This window comes from Entelurus aequoreus, linkage group LG23, assembly GCF_033978785.1.
Source record: "Entelurus aequoreus isolate RoL-2023_Sb linkage group LG23, RoL_Eaeq_v1.1, whole genome shotgun sequence".
Lineage (NCBI taxonomy): Eukaryota > Metazoa > Chordata > Actinopteri > Syngnathiformes > Syngnathidae > Entelurus > Entelurus aequoreus.
The window spans coordinates 33,573,357-33,579,903 of NC_084753.1; positions in this window are offsets into that span (position 1 = coordinate 33,573,357).

A 6,547-nucleotide genomic window follows, 5' to 3' on the forward strand; every position below is an offset into this window, starting at 1 on the left:
ATTTGGGCCTTTACTGCATCTATTTTAATCTTGTCCATTTTTGCCTTATTCCAGTTTTGGGGTGCATGGTAATATTTTGCTAGATTTTAAGCCACTTTTGGCCACGGTGTGTTACTTCTTTTGTACCTTTGATTACATAGAAGGTTGTGACATTTTTTTAATGTATGATACATAAGCTTTTAGCTAAATTTAATAAGTGTGTGCTTCATTGTGCTGGGGCAAATCACTTCAGTTGAATCGTTTTTTAAGAAATTTGCTACATTTCATGATCTAAATTCACATATGAGTATACTAAGGCACCAATATTTGTTTCAGATGTTAGGTATATGTATTTATGATATTTGAGAAAGATTTTGTGTTGCCAAAATGAATAAGACATATTTTACAAGCCAAAACTGCAGCACAAGATTTTCGTTTTTTGTGATTTACCTCTATATACATTTCTGGCTTGTGACAAAATTTGGCTAGGTATCATGTTCTGAACTTTTAACCCAAAGTCCAGAAGGGTATTATCTATGCAAAAATGCATTGAACAAGTTGTGCTTAGACGTGGGAGCGAAATTCATTTTCTAGGCACTTTTTCTCATGTCAGCTCACCGTCTATATCTTTTATTTTTCTTGTTGAGCACTAAAATGGTTTCCTTTTCTCAGTCTCTAATGTTTTCTATCAGTCTCTCTTTCTGTCCTCTTCCTGTGCTTTTCAGTAGTCTGTGTGTCGTGCGTCCACTCCCCGTCAGACCCCTCTCATTCTCTCCGGCGCTGCTAATAAAGAGACAGGTGATTAGATAACTCGTTCCAGCTGAGATATCCACTCACCTGTCATCCGCTTCACAGCCGGCTCCTGCACATGCCCCGCCCGCAGGCAACGCGTGGACCACGCCCCTTCCACATGCCTCCACCACCAGTCTCAGGCCGGGCAGCCGTCCGGCCGCGCCAACCCCCATCCCCCCTCAAACACCCGCTGGCACTGCTCCGTCCACTGGACCAGATCTGGAGCACCCTTTCGGGTGAGGTCAGTCAGTGGACTGGTCAGGTCCGCAAACCGGGGAATGAACCGGCGGTAGTAAAACCTGCCTCACCTCTTTTTTTGTCTTGGGGGGTGGACAGGCTGCGATAGCCGCCGTCTTGTCCATCTGCGGCCACACCCGCCCCCCCCCCCCCCCCCAAGTGGTACCCCAGATACTGTACCTCCCTCTGGCCAACCGCGCACTTCGCCGGGTTGGCGGTGAGCCCCGCCCGCCTCAAGGACTCGAGCACCGCCCCCACCCGCCACACATGTTCCTCCCAGCTGCCACTTTGGATGATGACATCATCCAAATAGGCCGCTGCGTATGCCGCTGGAACGTGGCGGGCGCACCGAACAAGCCAAACGGAAGTGTCACGAATTGGTATAAGCCTTCCGGAGTAGAGAAGGCTGTTTTTTGGTGATAAGGGAATCTGCCAGTAGCCCTTGGTTAAATCCAGTGTCGTAAAAAAGCGAGCAGTGCCTAGCCGATCCAGGAGCTCGTCGACCCGAGGCATTGGGTACGCACACGTGTGCGTGTTGCTGATGATTGAATGCAGCCGCTTGCTGCAGCCGGAGTGGCGCGTGCCTGGCGCGCCCTTGGAGGTGCGCCCAGTGCCGTGCACAGATGAGTGCGCACTGACGTGTGCCCGGGCCGTGACAGGAACTGCACTTTTTTTTCAATGTTGCCTATCAATCACAATCATTATGAAAGAGATGACGATGGATGTTATTTGTTTTAATTTTTGCATTGTAAATATTAAATAAATGTGATTAAAGTCAGATTAAAATGGAGTCTATGGAAGTCGCACTATTGTGCCTATAAAGCCACTAAAAAAACATCCAAACACCTCCCTAAAGGTTTTATTTACATGCTGTAAGTATATATACTGTATGTAATGTAGTAACATTTATTAACGGGTAGGAGGTATTAATGGGCATGTAGGTATTAATCAGTGGCGTGCAGTCACTATCATGGAAAGAAAAAAAAAAGAAAAAAAAAAAAAATTAATTAAATTGTTATATGTATCCAGTGATTATACTAAAGTTATTTTCCATTTAACTTCACCAGTTTTAGATTATTTTTATTTTTATTTTCACATTTGCCGTTCAAATACTAAGAAGAGACGGTGCGGTGATCAGCAGCCAGTTGAGGGACTTGTGCCTCACCATGGATTGCGACTCGGCTAACTGCTGGCCTGCTGTGCAGTGAGAGCGTATTGCTATATGAATTATATTATACATTTCCATAGTTTAGCTAGCTGAGGTATATAATGTACAGTGTATTTTGTCAACAACTGTATGTGTGTAACGTATTTTTAGTGCTGAGCGATCATAAAACTGCTGCGGAGACACACTGTGAGAGGCTCGTCTCATAACCCCGCCTCCTGGTGCCAAGCAACCTCCGCCGCAGAATGCACTGCCCGACGGGAGCACCGCGGCCACACCAACCAAAGCCCACACCCAAACCCTCCACGTGCAAGACCGAATCCACCCAAAAAAAGTCACTTAACAAGAAGCCAAAAAGTGCAAAAACAACAATGCTCGCGCTGCAGGAGCCGCGAATGACCGCAGGGACACAACATTAGGTACACCTGCCCTGCAGGTTCATATGTTTTTAAATTTGACTGTGATGATGCAGTTGTGCCTCACCAGACATTAACCTCACCGCACGCCACTGGTATTAATGGGTAAATAGGTGTTAATGGGCATGTAGGTATTAACGGCGAAGAGGTGTTAATGGGCATGTAGGTATTAACGGGTATGGAGGCAATAACAGGCATGTAGGTATTAACGGGTAAAGAGGTATTAATGGGCATGTAGATATTAACGGGCATGTAGGTATTAACGGGTAAAAAGGTATTAACGGGCATGTAGATATTAACGGGCATGTAGGTATTAACGGGCATGTAGGTATTAACGGGTAAAGTGGTATTAACGGGTAAGGAGGTATTAATCGGCATGTAGATATTAACGGGTAAATAATTATTAACGGGTAAAGAGGTATTAATGGGCATGTAACTATTAACGGGCATGCAGGTATTATTGGGTAAAGAGGTATTAACGGGTAAAGAGGTATTAAAGGGCATAGAAGCATTAATAGGCATGTAGATATTAACAGGAAAATAGGTATTAACGGGCGTGTAGATATTAACGGGTATGTAAGTATTAACAGGTAAAGAGGTATTAATGGGCATGTAGGTAATAACAGGCATGTAGGTATTAACGGGCATGTAGGTAATAACGGGCATGTAGGTATTGCCCACTTCTAATGTTCTCCTCACAGTTTTGGTCTTGACTGGTGTTGGAGGAAATCTATAAAGTACTATATACACTAATAATTACTTTCAGGAGTGTGTATGGAGGTAAGGTATTAACGCGTAAAGAGGTATTAACGGGTATGGAGGCATTAATGGGCATGTAGGTATTAACGGGTAAAGAGGCATTAACGGGCCTTTAGGTATTAACGGGTAAAGAGGTATTAACGGGCATGTAGATATTAACGGATAAAGAGGTGTTAATGGGCATGTAGGTATTAACGGGTAAGGAGGTATTAATGGGCATGTAGGTATTAACGGGTAAAGAGGTGTTAACGGGCATGTAGGTATTAACGAGTAAAGAGGTATTAATGGGTATGGAGGCATTAATGGGCATGTAGGTATTAACGGGCAAACAGGTATTAACAGGTAAAGAGGTATTATGGGCATGTAGATATTAACGGGTATTTAGGTATTAACGGGTAAAGAGGTATTAATGGGCATATAGGTATTAACGGGTAAAGAGGTATTAATTGGTATGGAGGCATTAATGGGCATGTAGGTATTAACGGGTAAAGAGGTATTAACGGGCAAAGAGGTATTAATGGGCATGTAGGTATTATCGGGTAAAGAGGTATTAATGGGTATGGAAGCATTAATGGGCATGTAGGTATTGACGGGCAAACAGGTATTAACAGGTAAAGAGGTATTATGGGCATGTAGATATTAACGGGTAAAGTGGTATTAACGGGCATGTAGGTAATAAAGGGCATGTAGGTATTGCCCACTTCTTATGTTCTCCTCACAGTTTTGGTCTTGACTGGTGTTGGAGGAAATCTATAAAGTACTATATACAGTAATAATTACTTTCAGGAGTGTGTATGGAACAACAAAAAAGAAACATTGAATAGAAGTATTACACATCAATTTAAAGCATGTGTAATATAGAGAGTCAGAGTTGAAGTTATTATGCACTTTGAATTCACAGTTAAATAAAGAGATGTGTTGCAAGTGAGCTATAACAGTCTTTATTGTGTTCTGGGATTCGGTTTCACGCATCCTGACAGCAGATTATTCAAGTCTGGTGTGTGAAAAATGACTGAAAGACATTTTTCCAGATATAACTATTTTAAAAGCAGACCTGTACCAGCTGTAAAAGAAAGCATAAACTAAAGGGTTGAGCATAGAATTTGAAATGATCAACCAAGAAATAAAGTCCATTACTTCAACTGACACTGACACCTTGTTAATAAACAAAATCATCCAAAATATAAAGGCAGGACTACAACAGATTAGAAAGGCACCCATAACTATAACCAGAGTTTTGGTGGCTTTTCCCTCCGTCTTCCTGACAGTCCTGCTGGGATAGGTTCTGTTTTGGATGCTGCGTGCCTGTTTCTGCGCTACAAAGAAGATCTTTGCATATATACACAGCATTATGATCATAGGAAGGTAAAAGGTAAAGATGGGCCCTGAAACATTCGCAATAAAAACATCAATGTAACATTTTTCTCCACATTTTGCATAGTTTATTTCTGCAATCACAAAACCAATGGAAAGTAGAAATGAAAAACTCCAACTCAACAAGATCATGAACACAACAACATTAACAGTGATTGTAGTTTTATATGCCAGAGGTTTACACACTGCGTAGTATCTGTCTATAGAAATACACATTAAATTCAGAATAGAAGCTGTGGCCAGTGTTACTTTAGTGCATTGTTGCACTATACAAACCAAACCTCCATGGATCCTACAATAATCCATGTTGAATTCAGTGTTCAGAGGAATGATAAAAAGACCAACAAGTAAGTCCGACACAGCCAGAGAGAGAATGAGATAGTTAGTAGGAGTGTGAAGCTGTTTGAAATAAATGACAGACATGATTATGAGGAGGTTTCCACATATGATGACAACACCTATCAAGTAAAGGAATATTCTCAGTAAAACACAGGAAACATATGGTTGACAGAATATTATGACCTCAGTTTTGTTGCCTTCTGGTGCCATGTTTCTGTACCTGAAAGTCATCTCAGTTATCAATATGGCAGATTAGATCAGATCAGATACTAAGTGCAAACGATCATATCAGTCATTTTCAGTGTGGCATACTGCACCTGTCTTAGATGAGGACTTCATCAACTGTTGAAGTTGTGCGTCGTGTCCAACCTTGTTAGTGTGTGCACTCATGTTTTATATCGGTGTCTATCTCATTTGCATAACATATTCATTCTCCACTTGACCAATCGGATGTAAAAATGTAGTTTGTTGATGTCGGTGCCAAGGAAACACTACTGCAGCCTCGGAACTTTCCAAAGGCCAGAATTGATGGTATATTCAGAAAAAAACGAGACAAATAAATAAAAAATGTATGTATTATTGTTGTCCCGATACCAATATTTTGGTACTTTTCGATTATTTTCAAAATAAAGGGGACCAAAAAAAATTGCATTATTGGCTTTATTTTAACAAAATTCTTAGGGTACATTAAACATATGTTTCTTATTGCATGTTTGTCCTTTAATAAAATAGTAAACATACAAGACAACTTTTCTTTTATTAGTAAATAAGCAAACAAAGGCTCCTAATTTAGCTGCTGACATATGCAGTAACATATTGTGTCATTTATCATTCTGTTATTTTGTCAACATTATTAAGGACAAGTGGTAGAAAATGAATGATTAATTTACTTGTTCATTTACTGTTAATATCTGCTTACTTTCTCTTTTAACATGTTCTGTCTACACTTCTGTTAAAATGTAATAATCACTTATTCTTCTGTTGTTGGATGATACCACAAATTTGGGTATAAATCCGATACCAAGAAGTTACAGGATCATACATTGGTCATATTCAAAGTCCTCATGTGTCCAGGGACATATTTCCTGGGTTTATTCAAGATGCTTTATTATTGTCCATTCTTTAACATGTACAAGACACATAAGAACTGAAATTTCATTTTCGGCACAGTCCCACTAAGAGCAGACATACGTTTACAGGGAGACAAGACGGGACCGCCAACAGATCAGCCACTTACGGCGCTCCTTAAAAAAGGTGGGAAAAAGGTGATGTTGGGAAAGAGGGGAAGAGTAAAAAAAATATCAGTCTAAGGCTGAACCCTCGGGAGGGGGTCCAGACTGAGTCCAAGGGAAAAAAACTCACATAGCATAGCACACATAAACATGTTACATATAATCACAACAACTCACAGAGGGGGGGGATTTGGGGCACTGGAGGCCGACTAGCCATCCATAACCCCAGGAATTAAGCAGTGGTGAAGGCGTTG